Source organism: Antechinus flavipes, chromosome 5 (assembly GCF_016432865.1).
Source record: "Antechinus flavipes isolate AdamAnt ecotype Samford, QLD, Australia chromosome 5, AdamAnt_v2, whole genome shotgun sequence".
NCBI lineage: Eukaryota > Metazoa > Chordata > Mammalia > Dasyuromorphia > Dasyuridae > Antechinus > Antechinus flavipes.
The window spans coordinates 136,426,809-136,447,928 of NC_067402.1; positions in this window are offsets into that span (position 1 = coordinate 136,426,809).

Consider the following 21,120-nt stretch of genomic DNA (forward strand, 5'->3'; position numbering starts at 1 on the left):
ACCAAAATCGTCATTTCCTATACAACACATCAGGACTTGCACAAAGAGTGGGTGGGGGCCATTCTTTCTCCAAGCTTATATATTAATAGAGTATGGTCCAATTACTATTTAGCCTCATGTGCTTGGGACCTCAGTGCATCAACTCAAGCCTCAGTCCATTACAGATCTTCTCTTTGTTAAAGAAATCCACTTCCATCAGAGGACATTCTCATACAGTATTGTTGTTGAAGTGTATAATGATCTCCTGGTTCTGTTCATTTCACTTAGCATCAGTTCACGTAAGTCTCTCCAAGCCTCTCTGTATTCATCCTGCTGGTCATTTCTTACAGAACAATAATATTCCATAACAGGTGAATTTATTTTCAATGAAGAGGAAATTAAAGCAATCATTAGTAAATATTCTGCATTTGTGTCTATACTCTGTCAAATAGTCCTCGAGTATCATATTGATGGTATCATATTATCTTTGGTAGCTTTTACTGTGATTAACCCATCTGAAAATGCTGACTTAAGAAGTGTAATTCAGAGGGATTGTTTTTTCCCCTAAGGAGTTCCATGACACAACTGCATTATTGTAGTCTTCCTTAAAAACATTGTCCTTTTATTCATATAAAATACATTCAATTAATATTTATATAGACCTACAGTTCTTATAGCCACATAAAAAAAATTTCTTCCTTTTTTGTTTCCCTTTCCTTTTCTGCTGCTATTTCAGATGATCCAGGAGGTTATCATCTTCATTATGTTGCCTTGACTTACATTTATGAAAATTCATAGGAATTGATGGCAATTCATAAGATTGACTGCAACTATAGGGAAAATCCCTAACTATATAGGAGTGCCTGCAATTATAGGGAAAAAAAAACACCTTAAAATACAATTCTTTATTGAAGTTGTCCTAAATAATTTTAAAATGATTCAGTCCATAAAGGATCACTTTCCCATTATTTAAAAAAATATATATATATCAAAAGCATACAAATTTGTGGCATAGGGGAAGATTAAATGTCTTCTGGAACAAATGTTATTCCATGGATTTAAAAAAAATCTTTATCTCAAAATGTATAAAATTAAAAATTCAGCATTCTTTAAATTCCAAATATAATGCAACATATGTTAAATTCATGCCTTAGTTTGTTACTTTACAACAATGTGAGTGAATAGATAATGATTAGAGATTGGTGAATAGGCATTGACCAGGAGGGTGCCTCGATTTTTGTAACAAATGATACCTGAATTATTCATCTCCTGAATAAGATTACTTATTTTCTTTCTCTTCATCTGTTCCAGCTCTTTGTGGATGGGGGTGGGGATAGGGTGGGAAGTAGAGCCAGGAAAAGTCTGGAGGATTTTTGGAGAGGCAGCAGTGGGGTAGAATCTCAGAAGGATTCATCTTAAACTTATTAAGTATTCATATCAGAATATAAATTCTGCTTTCAACAAACTCATTTCTCTTAGAAATATGTTTGTTCTTAGGAACTATTTTTGTAAGGAGGCTTTACTTTTACCTGTAGAGACACAGACATTTGGACTACATCCCTACTTTATTACAGCCCTCCCATTATTGGGCAGTGTAGAGTTTCTGACTTAGAGGCACAGACCTGTACTATTTTGGAAAGTCTTTGTCAACAGATTCTTCTCAGAGCTTCGACGGGATTTATGTAGATACACAGAGTGCAAATGCATTTTCCCAAATATGAACATATTCAAATAGCCTGGAAATATGCCAGATTTAATTTTTTGACACATTTCAAGATTAGAATGTCAATGTATGTGGAGCTAGACAGAGTATTTCCTCAGTGCCACTGTTCTCTGGGATCTGCTCCTGGGAGATGTCAAGCAGACAGAGCTGTAAATGATCCATTTTGAGTGCTTTACATACTGATGGGGAAATGCTGGTTATCTTTTCACGAGTGCACTCTGTTAATTTTCAAAACTTTTTTCCATTGGGAAATGGGCAAGAAAAGCTATTCTATCTTTTTTTACTTGCTCCTGGGAGATATATCTTTTTGTTTTAAAGACTGATCTTTGAATACAAAGTTGCAAAACAGGAAAAGAGAACTAGAATAACAATAGAGATATATGTCCCCTTGCTAATTGAATTTTAGCTATTATTGAAATTTTAAATGCTTCTTAAGAAGAGTCCAACAGTCTTTTATGATTTGGCAGGAAACCTTCACTTTATACTTGTAAGGAATTGGTGAATGATACTTTGGGAGCAGTGTTAATATATTAAATATGCTATTTTAAAAAACCTAAGGGAGGAATTTGGGGAAAAAAGCACATACAATATTAAATTGAGGCTTTTCTAACTGTATGTGTATGGATGTGTATATATATAATCATTACAAAAATTGTAATGTTTGTTGGTAAAGTTTTTAGAGAGATTCATAAAATAATAACAATTAGAAATCTTTTTAGTCATCTTTAAAAAAAGACAATAGTTCAAGTGTTGACTATGTCAGATAAATTTTTACCTTGTTTTAAAAAATGAGTGTTTTATTGTTTCCTCCAAGGGAATAATTATATTCGACATTTCTAAAAAATATTCCCAGAGCAGAAAATTGAAGATTTTTTTCCTATTAGAAAATTTTGTATAACTGTCACTTAATTTTTGTCAATAGAAATTGACATATTGGCTCAAAGTTTGCCTTAATCTGAATATAACTGTCTTTTGAAGGAAAAGACTTGTTCAAATGAGAGCAACTTCAGTGTGTAGGAAGAAGTCATATAGGAGTAATGATTTTTTATAGTATCCAGTATTTTGGGCAGAGTATATAAAAAAATGTACATTATCAGTTTTTTTTCAGGTTTTCCAGGAAGTGATAGGGAGTGTTTTAGAACAATTTTAGGAATAGTTTGCTTAAAGATGAATACCATAGATAATAGGATAGACATTTTTTTTTTAATTTGTAAACTCTATACTTATCCTTTGGGTTAACGTCTGCCTTTTCTATTTCAGTCTGTTGCTTCTTAGTCCATTAATTGTTTCAACTACAGTCTTAACTTCATTGGGAAAGGCCCAGGTCTGGAAGTATAAGTACATATTTAAGGTCGATAATGATTGACCATTAGACATGGAAAAAAAGACCAGGGGTTAAGTATTGACCATGCAGAGTTATAACTTCAATGACTAGCTTCAGTCTGGAATTCTTTATGTGAAAATAATTCACTGGAAAACTGTACCATTAGCCAAAGGTAAAAAGTAAAATCCAGATTTTGGATTTTTTTCAAACAGGAGTGGTAACTAATTGATGAGGATCCATATTATAGGCTTTTATATACCTTAGGTCCTGCAGGCAAGGGAAAACTGTGGGATATATCAATTGGGAAATGGTTGAATAAATTGTGGTTTATGAGGATAGTGGAATATTATTGTTCTGTAAAAAATGATGAACAAGTTGATTTTAGAAAGGCCTGGAAAGATTTACACCAACTGATGTTGAGAAAAACAAGTAGAACTAGGAATACATTATATACAGTAACAGCAAGAATGTGCAATGATTATCTATGAAAATCTTGGTTCTTGTTAGTGGTTCAGTGATTCAAAGCAATCCCAATAGACTTTCCATTTGCACCCAGAAAAAGAATTATGGAGATTGAATGTGAATCAACACATGCTATGTTCATTTCTTTTTCTTGTTTTTTCCCCCTATAGCTTTTCCCTTTTGCTCTGATTTTTCTCTCCTAACATTATTCATAAAGCAATGTATATAAAAATAAAAAAAATAAAAATAAATGTTTTAAAAAAGAAAACTATGGAATACTTTGCAAAGATTCAGTCCTAGGGAACTAAGGAACTTGAGTATACGACAGGAACCTTTGTCTTGGAATTGAGCACAAAAGGTAATCTCTGAACTAGGCAGAAAAAAAAAAATCAAAACTAGCTTGGCTGTGTGAGGATGGGTACTTTGATAATAGTGACTAATCCAGAGAGCAATCCCCTTAGATCTTACCTGCCTAAAGTCAGTACTGGTCAGGGAGTCTGAGATGAACTAGACTCAGTCCATTGAAATTATATAAACAACTGAAGTATGTGAGAGTCATTTTTTCATAGTTTGAAAGAATTCAAATAGTTTTTTTTTTAATAGTCACAAAAGAGATCATTTACACCATAGCTGATAGACTAATCACTAAGAGAATCTAGCAATTAAAGGAAGTTTGGGAGAGAGAGTATTTATATATTGAAATTTTGGGCTTAAGTAGAAGGCTAACAGTTTACATAGGGAGAGCAAGGTACAGAGAAAGGAGAAACCAGGCTATCTTTTCATCAGAGAAGCAGGATGTCTTTTAGCAAAGAATTGTCAATCAAATAGGATAGGGTTTTTGCATGGGACAAAAAAGGAGCAAGGAGATAAAAGGGTATTATTGGTTACTTCCTTTAGCTACATAAGCAGTTTTGAGTTGACCTATGGCTCTGACCTGTCATCTCTCCCCTTTCTGACTTTTGGGGAGAGAGAATTCTGAGGACAAGGGCTGGGGACCTATCACAACTGCTAAATGTAAAAATGTGCATAAATGGGGAGCTCCAAATTGGTGATTACTCTAGCTTTTATCTAACCTAATTGTATTATATCTATTCCCTATTCCCTCCTATCTTAATATATATAGTGAACATTTCCGTTTCGGCAATTAGTAACATTGGTCATCTCACTTAAAGCCTGATTTAATCATTCCATTCACATTTTGAATAAACTTGCTGAAAATGTTAAAAGTTGGTATAAAGACAGCATAAAAACTTTTTATTAAGACTTAAAAAACCCAAATTCTTGTATCATATAAATAATCATATCTTTTAGAGATGACAATTTTATCTTTATGCATAAAATAAGATCCAGTTTTCATATCTTTCCAAAGTGGGAGAGGAAATATCCCTGAGCAGGAAAATAATCTGGCAAATATTTGTGTCTTTATTAGATAAGGGCCTTAGCAGGTCAGATTTATGTTCTATAAATCATTCAAATAATGTTTTCAAAAGTTACCTGGAAGAAGATGCTTTCATTAAGTTTCTTACTCTATGAAATTGCTTTATAGAAAAAGGAAAGGAATGGTAGTTGGGAATCCTTCCTTGAAGTTGCATTTGACAGCTAATTTGCTCACATAACAGCAAAAGGCTTCTTTCCAGATATTTCAACATTTAAAGTGAAGGGGAGAAAAAACCTCATGTTATTTTTTTTAAATTATGAACTGTAACTGTAACAAATCTATGGAATAATTGATGAATTACATCTATATAAAAATAATTTAGTTTGATAAATACAATGCTATACTTGTGATAAATGTCATACATTTAGACTCTTCAGCCCTGGAATTACATTCTGTCATTTTCCTCAAGAATAATACAGAACAATCTGAGAAAATGAAAAGGAGATCAGCAGAAGAGATTCCTTTAAAAATAATATATATATATATATATGTATATATATATGTATATACACACATATATATAGTTTTATATATATATTATACATATGTGTTTTATATATATATGTACATATATATATATATAGTTTGTTTATATATATAGGCATATCTATATCTATATATAGTTTGTTTACCATAAAAGGAAGTTAATAATGATAATTTAAAAGCAATAGAATTCAATGCTATAATACATTAGTTGATTTTATCTTCAAATCTTATACAGTAGAAGCTAGTCACAATTTTCTTCACATCACACTAATTTAAAGCAACTCATATTTATAAAGCACTTTCAGTTGACAATGCATTTTCCTTATAACAACCCTGTAGGATTATTATCCTTATTTGAGGAAAAGCAGGCCCTGAGATAGGGGATATAATGACTAAACAAATTTTAGAGCACCAGAGAACCCCAAAAGATGGAGTAGAACATTTTCCACTCACAACTTAGAAGCTTCTCTGTGGCATCAGGGTGGGAATCCTGTGTGCAGTCCCATTGCAGAATACAACAGTACAGCCCCGGATCAAGCCCAAACCCAGTCCAGTACAGACCTCTGAATCAGCAGCAGAGCTGGTGATTTCCAGACTTCTCAAGCTAGAGGATCAAAACAGACACTCAGAAGATAATACAAAGTCAAAGCTCCTATATCCAAAGCCTTCAAGAAAAATAAAAATTAGGCTCAAGCCATAGAGGAGCTCAAAATAAACTGAAAATCAATTAAGATTAGTAGAGGAAAAAATAGGGAAATAATGAGAGAGATGCAAAAGGAAATACAAAAAGATAATGAAAAGAAGAATGCCTTAAAAAGAAAAATTGGCCAATTGGTAAATGAGGTACAAAAGTTTAGTAAGGAAAATAATTTCTTAAAAATTTCTTAAAAAATAGAATTGAGCAAATGGAAATTAATGACTTTATGAGAAATCAAGTTACAATAGAGCAAAACAAAAAAAAAAAAAAAGAAAAAGAAAAAAGTGAAATACCTCATTGGAAAAAACAGTTGATCTGAAAAATAGATCCAGGAGAGATAATTTTGAAATTATTGGTCTACCTGAAAGTCATGATAAAAAAAGAGTCTGGATATCCTCTTTCAAGAAATTATTAAGGAAAATTGTTCTGATATTGTAGAATCAGAGGGTAAAATAGAAGTGAAAAGAACACACCAATCACTTTCAGAAAGAGATCCCAAAATAAAAACTCCCAGGAATATTATAGCTAAATTAAGGAGCTCTGTGATCAAGGAAAAAATATTGCAAACTTCCAGAAAAAAACAATTCAAGTATAGTGGAGCCACAGTCACAATAGCATAAGATTTAGCAGTTTCTACATTAAAGGACCAAAGGTCCTGGAATATGATACTCCAGAGAGCAATGGAGTTAGACTTGCAATCAAGAATCATCTACCCAGCAAAAATGAGTATAATCCTTCAGAGGAAAAGGTTGGTTATTCAGTGAAATAGAGGATTTTCAAGCATTCATGATGACAAGATCAGAGCTGAATGGAATATTTGATTTTCAAATACAATATTCTGGAGAAACATAAGGAGAAACATAAGAAACATGAGAAAAATCAGGAAAGTGATATGAGATTTAATAAGGTTTATCTGTTTTCTGATTATGACAGAAGGAGTATGTATAGATTAAACAATTCACAGGTGTGAATGGAATATGAAATGATAATACTTTTTTTTTTTAAATTGATGATGTTAAGGGGTAAGAGGATTTTACTGGGAGAAAAGGAAAGGGAAAGTAAATACAAAAGAGACAAGAAAAAGATTTACAGTGGAGGGGAAGAGGGGGAGGAGAAAGTGAGTGAACTGTATTCTCATCAGAATTGGCTCATAAAAATAGAAAATAACATACATACTTAATAGGAGTATAGAAATCTATATTACCCTATGGGAAAATAGGAAGGGAATGGGATATAGGAAGGGGGGAGGAGAGTGATAAAAGAGAGATCATATTGGGAAAGGGAATCTGTTTTTGAGGAGGGACAGGGTAAAAGAAAAAAGAAAATAAAGGGGGAAATAAAATTAGCAAAAGTAATTGTAAAAAAAATTTGAAACAAGTTTCTTTGATGGACTATTATTCTTCTCTGGGAAATGATGAGCAGGATGCTCTCAGGGAAAAAAAACTGGAAAGTCTTTTATGAACAAAGTGAAATATATTGTACACAAAGAATAGCAATGTTCTGGGATGACCAGTTGTAAATGACTTTATTATTTTCAGCAATAGAATCATCCACAGCTATTCTGAACAATTTATGATGAAAAATCCTTTCCATACCCATAGAAGAAACTGATCAAGTCTGAATATAGATCACAGCATTCTCTATTACTTTCTCCATCTCTGCCTTTATTTTTAACTTAATTTTTCTTAATTCTTTAACTTAATTTAACTTAATATTTTCATTAGGAGTTTTATGGAAATGTTTTGTATAACCTCACATGTGATTTCTTGGTTGTGGGTGGGAATAAGGCAGAAAATCTAATACTCAAAAATCTTAAAAACAAATGTAAAAAAATTGTTTTGAATATAAATGGGGGGAAAAATCTTAAACTAATTAATTAAATAAATTGTAAAAAAGGATAAGTGGAAAGCCTGCCTACTTAAGAAGTGCCCAGCTTCTAAACTCCTTTCCCTTTTAAGATGCATCTGTTCTGGTTATATATCTCATATCTTCCTAATTGTTCCTATGTAGTCTCCCCTATTAGAATGTAAGCTCCTTAAGGATGAGAATGGTGATTTCACCTTTCTTTCTATCCTTAGACATATTGTCTTTTACAGATGAAGAAATAATGTCAGAAGAGATAATCCTCAGTTTCCTTGTCTGTAAAATGAGGATAATGATATTTTAATGTTTAAAAGTGTCATATTGAGGTTCAAATGTCACAATGGATTCAAAGCAGTTTGACAAAAAATATTCTAGTACAATGAAAGCTGAACTTTTGGGACACCTTGTATCAATATGTACGAATATATACATAAATATGTGTATGTATGTATACACACATATTTGCTCTGTAACTATTTTTAAAAATAAAAATAAAATATAGATGAATGTTATGGCATATTATTGTTTTATAAAAAATGATCAGCAGGATTATTTTAGAAAGGCCTGGAGAGACTTATGTATACTGATGGTAAATGAAGTGAGTAGAACCAAGAGAACACTATACACAGCAACAAGAAGATTAAATAATGATCAATTCTGATGGATATGATTCAGGCCAATTCTGATATACTTGTGATATAAGGAACCATCATCACCTAGAAAGATGGTTGTTATGACTGATTGTGGATCACAACATAGTTTTTTCACATTTTTTGTAGTTTGCTTGTTTTTTTTTCATTTTTTTCCCTTTTTAATCTGATTTTTCTTGTGTAGCATTATAAATGTGGAGATATATATATATAGAATAACTGTATATGTTTAACATATATTGAGTTACTTGCTGTCTAAGGAAGAGTATGGGGGGGGAGAGAAAAATTTGGACCACAGGGCTTTAAAAAGGTGAATGTTGAAAACTATTTTTGCATGCATTTTGAAAATAAAAAGCTATTATTTAATTAAAAACTAAAAATTAAAAAAAAAACTAAATAAAAAAATAAATAAATAACTAAAAAATGGAATAAATCCATACCTCTGATTTGACTGATTTGAACTCATCAAAAAGCATATACTTGATCTTTATTTTCTAACAATATTTTTCAAAAATTTTGGCTCAAAAATCTAGTCAATTTGGCAAATCCATTTCTGTGAACTTGTCATTTTTCATATCTATGATACAAATATATATCCTATCTATACTATACTATTAGTTTTTATGATTAAAGGGAACTATGAAACTCTGAAGAAATGCCAGTAGTGAACATTTGGACATTGTGTTTTTTCCAAAGCTAGATATTGTTTCCAGTCATAAATTCCATCTTGATGCCTCCTGGTTTTTACAAACTTGATCCTGACAGGCAATCAAATCCTGATAGTTTCAGTGCTTTTTAGACAGTATAAAGTTATCAGATGTCATTATCCCAGTTCTGGTAACTGTTTGTGAAGCTTCTGCCTTAGTTGGGAGGCAGCTATGTTTAAGAAAATATGCTAGTGTAATCTCTAGTGTGTCTGCATTTTAAGCTATCATCCTAGTACACTGTTTAGCTTACTTTATAGGCAGTAAAAAAAAGGACATGGTTTGTAAATACATCTTTGTCACCAAGTATCAGTTCAGATCAGAATTCTGTCAAAATGTGAAGTTTAATGCATATTCAGTTCCAGAGTCAAAGTTTCTTCTCTTTCCATCCTTCCTTACCTTCCTTTTTTCCCTTCTTACCTTCCTTTCTTCCTTCCTTCTTTCCTTCTTTCTGATATACTTGTGATGGAAGGAGCCATCCTCACCTAGAAAGAGGATTGTTATGACTGATTGTGGATCGCCATAGAACAATGCCATAAGTAGATGGGGATGCAGATATTTAGCCTTAAAAAGAAAAGACTTATAAGGAACATGATAACTGTGATAATTATTTGAAGAATTAAGTGGAAAACATTAAGTTAGACATTGTTATTGTTGTTTTATGTAATATTCAGAGGATAGAACTAGAAACCAGGGGAGTAAATTCCAGAGTAAGTAGATGGGGATGCAGAAATTTAGCCTTAAAAAGAAAAGACTTATAAGGAACATGATAACTAGCATAAATTATTTGAAGAATTAAGTGGAAAACATTAAGTTAGACATTGTTATTGTTGTTTTATGTAATATTCAGAGGATAGAACTAGAAACAAGGGGAATAAATTCCAGAGACATATTCAAGGATCTATTATGTGCTAAGAACTGTATCAAGCATATTTCTTTTCTTCCTTCCCTTCCCCCTCCCCCTCCCCCTCTTCCTACCCCTTCTCCTTTCCCTCCCTCCCTCCCTTCCTTCCTTCCTTCCTTCTTCCTTCCTTCCTTCCTTCCTTCCTTCCTTCCTTCCTTCTCTCTCTCTCTATCTCTCTCTCTCTCTCTCTCTCTCTCTCTCTCTCTCTCTCTCTCTCGATGTTGAATTTTAAAACATTAAGTTTTCTTTTTGTTCTTTAGTATTTTCACATTGAAGAAAGCACACACACAAAAGGAACCTTTTAGTTAGAATTAGCCCAGAGCACACTTGTGAAGTAGGTAGTTTATTTTTGGCACCTCTGATCTAACTTTTTAGCTCCTTTATTTTTTTTTTCATCTATCAGTCCTCTATGCACTTAAATGATGCTGATATTTTAGTGACTGACAATTGTCAACTTTTCTACGCTCGCAAGCATTTTTGTATTTTATAAAGAATGACTGGAAAGGAAGCCTAATTAAAATAACCACTTCCCCAGTAAGTCTTCTCCATAAACACTTTACCTTACCTTTATAACATTTTCTCCCTTTATTCTTGCACAGAACTTTGATTTATACTTCTTAAACATCTTTTTCATGGATTATTGGGCTTTACAGTTAATGATATCCCCTCTTTAGAACATAGACTCCATGAATGGAGAGACTGTTTTACATAGTATTCTGCACATAGTAGGTGCTGATAAATGTAGTATATCCATTTGAAATAAGAGAAATGTTAAAATGTAAAGTAATAAAATTAATAATAGTTTGAACTGGAATAATTGGTTGATGGGACCTGTACTTTAGGAATTGAGCAATCATCTTGGTGAATCTAAAAATATGGATACTATGTATACACACACACACATACACACACACGTACACAATCTGTGTTCTCTGCATATGCATAAAATATAATTTCAAACATATATGAACATGTTTCAGCATTTGCTAATCTAATTAGGACAATGTAGAATATAAGGCACAAAATGATGTAATTTTTCTGTGATGGCTCATGAATAAATCAACATGAAAGAAATATTACTATTTAGCCTTTCAATTTGCCAACTACGTTATGATCATGTTTTAATTAACCCAGCCAATATCATAGTGATCTAGAAAGATGCTAAAGTTGCATTATTCTTAAATAATAGTCTTTAGGGAAAAATGATGGACAAGCTAATAACCTGAGGAGGGGGAAAAGATGTGTCTGTTATTGTCTACCTTTAAAAAGTTTGGGTCAAAGAGTGATATCAAGGTTAAAAATTTCCAGCTCAAAAATAATTCTGTAAATTAGTGGGAGAATTGGGAGAAGAGATTTTGAACTGATGGCCTCTAACAAGTATACTGAACTACTTTTTCCTATGTGGCTGTGTATATAATCACAATAAGTGACCTCAGGAGACCATTGCTCTAGGCAGTGAAACAGATGGTAGACTTCCCTCTCCATTACCCTTACAGATTAGGAGTCATAATGCTAACTGTGATGGCAATGCTAAGTAATAGTGAATTAGTAAATGTTTAAATAAGGATATTGAATGTATCTAGGAAACTGTATATTCCAAAGATTTCAAAATTATTAAGTTAGTTTCATACAAGCTGAATTACTTTGCCCTAATTCCAAATCACTCATGTAGTTTTTCCATGTTGCTTCTCCTTATAGTCATAGAATATAACTAGTTGGTAATTGTGTATGTATAAAAATAGATGTAGTAATTGACTATATATATATATATATATATATATATAATTAAACTAACAGAAATCATATGATTATCTCAAAAAATACAGAAGAAACATTTGACCAAATACAACATCCATTTTATTAAAAAAACACTAGAAATCATAGGAATAAATGAAGTTTTCTTTAAAATGATCAGTAGTATCTATTTAAACAGCAGCAAGTATCATATCTAATAGGGATAAACTAGAAGCCATTCCCAATAAGATCAGGGATGAAACAAAGTTGCCCACTATCACCATTATTCAATTATTATTCACCATTATTCAATATTGAATTAGAAATGTTGCCTTTAACAATGAGAGAAGAGAAAGAAATTGAAGTAATGTAAATAATGTGGAAACAAAATTATCACTCATTACAGGTAATATGATGGTATGCTTAGAGAATCATGGAGAAACAATTAAAAAACTATTTAGAAACAACAACTTCAGCAAAATTTAAGGATACAAAATAAATCCACATAAATTATCAGCATTTCTACATGTTACTAACAAAGTCCAGCAGTAAGACATACAAAGAGAAATTCCACTTAAAATAATTATAGATAATATAAAACATTTCAGAGTTTACCTGCCAAGACAAAGTCAGGAACTATATGAGTGCAATTACAAACCACTTGCCACACAAATAATGTCAGATTTAAAAAATTGGAAGAATATCAAATATTCATGGGTAGGCTCAGCCAACATAATAAAAATGACAACTTTACCTAAATTAATCTCCTTATTCAGTGCCAAACCAATCAAATTGCCAAGAGATTACAGAACTAGAAAAAATAATAACAAAGTTCATCTGGAAAAACACAAGGTAAAATTTCAAGAGAATTAATGAAGAAAAATTCAAATAAAGGTGGCTTAGATGTACCAAACCTAAAACTATATTATAAAGCAGCAGTTATCAAAATCATTTGGTACTGGCTAAGAAATAGAGAAGTTGATGAGAATATATTAGGTTCACAAGACAAAATAGTCAATGATTATAGTAATATAGTATTTGATAAACCCAAAGACCCCAGTTTCTGGGATAAGAAAATAGTATGGCAGAAATAGACATTTGTCAAGACCTAACACCCTATACCAAGATAAGGTCGAAATGAGTTTCATGATTTAGATATGAAGAGTGATATTATAAGCAAATTATAAGAAGAAAGGAGAATCCACCTCTCAGATCTGTGGAGAAGGAAGGGATTTGTGGCCAAATAAGAATTAGAGTACATTGTGAAATGCAAAATGGATAATTTTAATTGTTATGTTAAAAAGTTTTTGTAGAAACAAAACCAATGTAGACAAGATTGGAAGGGAAGCAGAAAACTAAGAAAAAAAATTACATCCAAATGTAAAGCCTTAATTTCTAAACTATGTAGAGAATTGACACAAATTTATAAGAATACAAAGTTTTTCTCCACTTGATAAATGGTCAAAGGATATAAACAAATTTCCTATGAAGAAATTAAACTATTTCTAGTCATATGAAAAAAAATACTCTAAATCACTATTGATCAGAGAAATTCAAATTAAGACAACTCTTGAGTCACCACCACATATTTCTCAGATTGGCTAAGATGACAGGAAAAGATAATGATTAATGTTGGAAGGGATGTGGGAAAACTGGGACATTAATGCATTGTTGGTGGGATTGTTAAATGATCCAACCAATCTGGAGTGCAATTTGGAACTAAGCCCAAAGGGCTATTAAACTGTGTTTATGTGTCTCTACTGAGCCTATATCCCAAAGAGATCATAAAAAAGGGAAAAGGACCCATATGTGCAAAAATGTTTGTAGCAATCCTTTTTTTAGTGGCAAGGAACTGAAAACAGAGTGAATTAGTTGGAGAATAGCTGAATGAGTAGAATCAAGAGAACATTGTACACAACAACAATAAAATTATGTGATGATCAATTCTAATGAATGTAGCTCTTTTCAATAATGATTCAGGCCAATTCCAATAGACTTGTGATGGAGAGAACTATCTGCATCTAGAAAGAGGACTGTGGGAAATGAATGTGAATCATAGCATATATTTTCATCTTTTTTGTTGTTTTTGCTTGCTTTTTGTTTTCTTTTCCATTTTTTTCCTTTTTAGTCTGATTTTTCTTGTGCAGCATTATAATTGTGAAAATATGTATTTTCACATTTGCACATATTTATTATATATTGGATTACTTGCTGTCTAGAAGAGAGAGTAGGGGGAAGGAAGAGAAGAAATTTGTAACATAAGGTTTTGCAAGAGTGAATTGTTGAAAACTATCTTTGCATATATTTTGAAAACAAAAATTAAAAAAAAATAAAATTAGATGTAAAATAAATTGTAGCAATACAATTACAAGTATCCTGTATTTTGTCATAGAATTACAAAGCTTAATCAGAATTCATTCAAATCATCAAGCATTAAGCATCTCCTATATGCCAAGGAATTTGTCTTAGAGAACACATACACACATGCACACACATGCACACATACAATTTACATATGAATAACAGGATCAATGACTAAAAGCTAGAATGAATCTTAGCAATCGTCTAGTTTAATCCCTCTTATTTTATAGTTGAGGAAACCGAGGTCTAGAGAAGTTAAAGTTACTTTTCCAATGTCATATAGATAACAAGCACAAGAACCCAAATTTTAACTCAGTATCTCTGATTACAAAATTCAAACCTCTACCTAGACTGATACTCACTTGAGAAACCAAGGCAAAAAACAAGTTTGAGTGAATTACCCTAAGTTGTGAAATTCAAGTTTAAATTAGAATGTCAGTTTTTTTTATTCTTAGTATTGTATTATTAAAAAATATTCTCCTTCAATATGAATAGAAAAACATAAACAATTTTATAGAGTGGCAACGTTCTCATGCAAATAAGATATTTTGATTTTCTCACATTTTCTAGAAAATTTCTTTCAAGGAATAGTTGTGAAAATAAGCAAAAGTAGCACCCGATATAAATAATTTGTCTTTGTTATGTTCAAATTATTTGGAGACTAATAAATTATCAGGTAGTAGTAAAGGTGGTATTGGTGAATTGAAAGAATGTGAATGGAATCTTTTTTTTTTATCCCAAGATATGAAAGATATGGTATCCTTTCTCCTCTAATATTTTTATGATGTGACTTTTTGTATTTAAATCCTTCATCCATTTATAATCAATTGTGGTAGAAAAATGTAGGTCTAGGTTTATTTACTATAGTAGCATGGAGTTCCTTGATCAGAGAAGGTACTGTGCTCTATGAGCAAAGCAGAATTGAATTAGTCCAGTGGAAGCACTAGATGTATAATGTTAGAGAAGATACCCCAAATGTTCACATTGACTATTTATGCCTGACCTAGGTCAGAGTATTCTGTTGTATGTACAATATCTTGTCTTATCTTGTATTACTTTACATATTTACTTGTTTATTTAGTGTGATTGGATCTCAATTTCACCTCTTTCTCATCTTCCAGGTTTATCCTTAAGAGGCTTCTTTTTCCAAGAAATATTAATTCACTTCTTGATCTTTTCCTCTAGAAATCCTGGTCAAGCTTCCTTCAAAGGTTTTACACATATCTTTTAGCTTGATTTCCTCAGTTGTACTCAAACAATATGGCATAATAAAAATATTAGTCTTTCTTCTTTGTAGTGCAAACAAACACTAATTTATTACTCGATCATTTTATGTTATATATACTTAATAAACAACAAATATTGATTTACTTTTTGATTGTTTACCTTTTGAATGTTTGAAAAAGGAATTTGCAAATCAAATATCCTAATAACCTCTTCTTTCTCCCTAAGATACTATTTAATCTTACTAAATATCTATCAGTTTTTTTTCTTTTTTAAAATATTATTTTATTAAAGTTTATTTTCAAAACATATGCATGGATAATTTTTCAACATTGAACTTTGCAGAACATTGTATTACAAATTTTCCCCTCCTTCCCCCATCTCTTCTTCTAGATGGCAAGTCCAATATATGTTAAACATATTAAAATGTGTCAACATATGTGCATATATATATATATATATATATATATATACACACATATTTATACAATTATCTTGCTGCACAAGAAAAATCAGATCAAAAAGGAAAAAACAATGAGAAAGAAAACAAAATGCAAGTAAACTACAACAAAAAGAGTGAACCTGCTATGTTGTGATCCACACTCAATTCCCCCAGTCCTCTCTCTAGTGTAAATGGCTCTCTTCTTCACAAGATCATTGGAACTGGCCTCAATCATCTCATTGTTGGAAAGAGTCACCTCTGTCAGAACTGATCCTTGTATAATCTTGTTGTTGCTGTGTATAATGATCTCTTGATTCTGCTCATTTCACTTAGCATATCAGTTTTTTTTTTCAATGGAGGAATATCCCTAGCTTTGAAAAAGATAGTGAGGAGAGGGTGTAAATTAGTTCCTTTTACATTTTGTCATTTCTTTCATTAAAAAAAAATGTTGTTAAATAGTGATTTGAGATTGGTTTTCCTTGATCTCCTCCTGACTGCTAGCAATATATTTTCTTAAACATTTAAGCTCTGGAACTAGTGACTCTTTCAGTGAAGTAAGCTTGCAGTTTGTTTCTGATGGCATCATGTAGATTGTTTTTATTAAGGATATTGAATCATTGCATCCCTTATCAAACACAGACACATATACACATACATACACACACACACATTTATGTATTTGACTAGGTGAAAGATGACATTCTCTGCCTCAATTCTTACGTATTCTTGAACACTTATTAGTTATTGCTGCAATCAAACTGTAAACAGGTAGACATTAGTTTAAAAGACCAAGTTCTCCCACTGTTCTCCAGGGTCTTCTCTAGTCATCCTGATTTTGTCATTTGACCCAGATGACTCCAAGGACAAAGTGAGGCTGGTGATTTTACATAGCCTTCTCACACTTAAAAGCTAATTCTTTTGCATGTCAAGACATCACCTTCTTGATGTCATGGATTTCTTCAAGAACAATAGACAAAGTAGTGTTTCAAAAGAAGTCTGTTCTGAACCCTCTTCTCTTCTGTCACTCTTTTACTTGGCAATTCCCTTGGTTCCCTTGTATTTAATTGCCTTCTTTAAACTGACAGTTCTCAAATTTACTTATCCTGGCCTAGTTTCTCTGCTAACCTCCAATCTTATTTTCTCCAGTTGCCTTTTAAAACATCTCAAATTAAATATACAGTAGACATCTTATATCCAAGATATTCCAAACTGAACTAATTATCTTTTACCTTAAGCTCTTTCCCATTCCAAACTCCTCTGTTACTGTTGAAGGAACCACCATCTCCAGAACCCAAGGCTTTCAACTTGGGTGTCGCCCTGCACCCCATATTCTCACTCCTCATATTCAATCTGTTTCAAGTCTTGATTTTTCTTTGCAACATGTTTCAAATATACCCTCTTGATATTGATATTGCCAACATTCTGTTACAGGCTCTGATCACATCCAAATTATTGCAGCACCTTTTTCATGGGTCTGCCTACCACAAGTCTCTCTCTACTGTGGTCCAGCCTCCATTCAGCTATCAAAGTGATTTTCGTAAAGGTTTGACCATGTCACTCCACACTCAAATTCCAATGATTCCCTATCATATTTAGGATCAAATACAGAATCTTGTGTTCAGCATTCAAAGCCTTTCATAACCTTGTCTTCTTTTTTCAACTTTCTTGTAACTTGCTGACACTTTGATTTAGTGATATTGCATCGTTGCTATTCCATGAAAAAAACACTCTATTTCTCAGTTTTCTATTGTTTCCCTGTCTTTCCTCCCAAATGAAGAGAGCTCTTCTTCCTCCTGGCTTCTCTAGTTCTGTGCATATTGCACCCTTCCTGCCCCATATCCATTTGAGTACAGTGACAATAACTACCTTTTAAAAATTCTCATTAGAAATTCCATCTCCATATTGAGGATATTTTCATTACACTATAACTATCTTCTAGATTCCTTGGTTTCCTTTTAAGTCTCAGCTAAAATGCCACTTTCTGTTTTCTAGAAATTTACTTATTAGCTTTTGACAGTTATTTTTATAAGATTTTGATTTCCATTTTTTTCTCCCTTTCCCCTTCTCCTCTTCCCAAGTGGAAATAAAACTGATATAGGTTATACATGTGCAAGCATATTGAACATATTTCTGCATCAGTCGTATTGTAAAAGAGGAATAAGAACAAAAATGAAAACCTACAAGAAAGAAAAAAAACCAACCAAAAACTGAAAATATTATACTTAAACATGTATTCAGAGTCCATAGTGCTTTCTCTGGATGTGGATAGCATTTTCCATCATGAGTTTTTTTTTAGAACAGTCTTACATCATTGTATTGCTGAAAAGAACAAAATTGATCATCTGTACAATGTTGCTGTTACTGTGTAAAAGGTTCTCCTGGTTCTGTTCACTTCACTCAACATCAGCTCATGAGAGTCTGTCCAGATTTTTCTGAAATCAGCTTGTTCATCATTTCTTATAGAACAATAGTATTCCATTGCATACACATACCATAATTTGCTCAGCCATTCCCCCATTAATAGACATCCTTTTGATTTCCCCTTCTTCAGTGTCACAAAGAGAGATGTTATAAACTTTAAATACTGCTTTCCAAAGGAAGTTTTTCCTGATACCTTTCAATTCTAACATTTTCCCTCAATTAATTATTTTTTCAAGTTATTCTATATAAAGGTAATTTGCATATAATTACTCACATATTGTCTTTCCCCTTAAATTATGAATTCCTCAAGAACAGAAATTATATTTTAATTTTTTTTGTATCCCCAGCACTACAGTGCTTGGCACATGGTATATATTTAGTAAGTATTTATTGAATGACTGGACTACAGTCTCACATTGAGTTGATTTTAGAGCTAGTGCTAGACTTTGGGTCTGTTTGTTTCTTCCTGTGGTGTTTGTTGTTGTGTTTCTCTTGCACTGTGATGCCTCTTTGTTTAGTAATATTTCTACCTCTAGCTCCAAGGACTGCTGGAGAGAAAATGAATACATGTGTGTTTATGTGGGAAGCTGTCAACTGAACCATGAGGAAGTGAATCTGCCTTAAATTGTTTTCCACTAAAATAAACAACATTTTAGAAATTCTATCTCTTTAGACAAGTATTAAATTACTCCACAGCCTCTGAAGCTCAAAAAGTTGATAATTGTTTTCACTGGTCTGTGAATAAATTTACTTTACAATTAACCCTTTGGAGAAAGGACATAATGAAAGATTAGTTATGGGATAAAAACAGTGGTCCCCAGAAATTTGTGACACTACCAAAGTTGTAAAAGGATATGTGGAAGTAAATACAGAAATTTTAAAAATCAATTAATGTAGGATAAAAACAACTAGAGGTATCAGTATAGATAGATATGGTTTGGATAGAAAGGACTTAATAGGAATGGAATGGATATGTTATATGTATTTATCAGATCTGGAATCAGAAGACCTAAGTTTAAATCCCACATCAAGAAGTAATTACTTATATGATTTTATTGAAGTCATTAGGCCTACAGACCTTATAGAAGTTATCAACTTCTCTATATCTCAGTCTATAAAATATGGAGTTTGGAGTAGATGGATTTTTTTGGGGTCACTTCTTCCTTTAAAGATGTTACTCTATCTCTGAGTTTGACGATAATTATCACTAGGTGATCTAAAGATACAAATTTCAGAGACTTTCTCCTAACGCATAAAGACTTTTTAATATGCATTGATAGAAGTACTCATGCAAGCTGCAACAACAAAAATCTCCACTGAACTGAATTGTTGAAGCAAGGAGATAAAAAGAATTTAATGTTTTCATAGTGGCCTAAAAGAATAAGCACTATTCAAATTACATGTTTTGTAGTTGGGAATCTTTCCGCTTTAATGCTTCAAAGCTGTCTCATTCACAAATATATGTGTATACATGGTATTTTTTTAAATAGAGAAAGTAGTATTTCTCCAGAAACAGACATTTTAGTAGCATCCTCTGTTTTCTTACCTGGAAGTTTAAATGAACGTTTGCTAGGAAACATATTGTTTGTGGCTAGGAACTCATTTGATCAGTACATGCTATTAACAGGATATACATCCATCCCTGGCAAGATTTCTCTCAAATATGTAAAACAAATTGAGAGCGCTATCTTGTTAGTATCCTGAAACAAAGAAGCAGAAAATCATTTTTTTGTTAGTCCTTTTTGACTCTGGAAACAGTCACTTTAATTAAGTTAAAGTTAATTAATGTTATTTCATGAGAAAAGGTATTTTTAAGGAAAGGTGGTTCACCAATTAATCTTGGGGTTTTTTGATACATAAGGACCTGAAAAAGGTAGATTAATCTCTATGATAAACATACTACTCAAAACATTTTGGCTGTTTGGAATTGGTATCAAATGTAATGAGATTCTGGTGTATGTACAGACCCCATCAATTTGCTAAGATGGTGTTCATACATATAACAGAATTCCATGACAGTGGTTATACCAGATAAGCCAGCAAGAAGTTTCATAATTTTTCATTATTCTAAGACAAAATAGTTTGTTCTCAAATAGACTAATAATTATTTAGGAATAGGGACTAGATCTGTGATTATATTGGAACAGAACAATCACTCCCACCTGAAAAAACTCCTCCCATCAATTAAGGTTAGTTTCTTCTCTACTACTTAATAGTTTTGGAGAGTTGCTTAGGATTTTGAGAGGTTAAGTTATTTATTCAGAGGTCACAGAATTAATACATGTCAGAAGTGGTACTTGAATCTAGGTCTTCTGACCCTGGAGCTAGCTCTGGAGCTGCTACATCACAAACTTCTTTTAGTTCTTTAATAATAAAGCCCTTTTGGATAGAGTCCAAGCAGATTCTGATTTATATTGGCTTCACCATAATAAACTGTGATGATCATGGGGAAATAGAAAAGGTGCTAGATTTGTAATCATAGGACTTGGGTTTAAATCATCAGTTTTAATACTTACTGTTTGCAACCTTGAACAAGAACTTCATCTTTCTTTTCTTCTATTTCCTCATCTGTAAAATGATGCATTTGTATATATCAATTGATCTCTAATATTCCTTGCAGCTAAAAATTAGGATAAAGGGTCCATTGTATGTATAATATGATATATATATATTTATTATAATTATGAAATTATGGCAATTGGATCTAT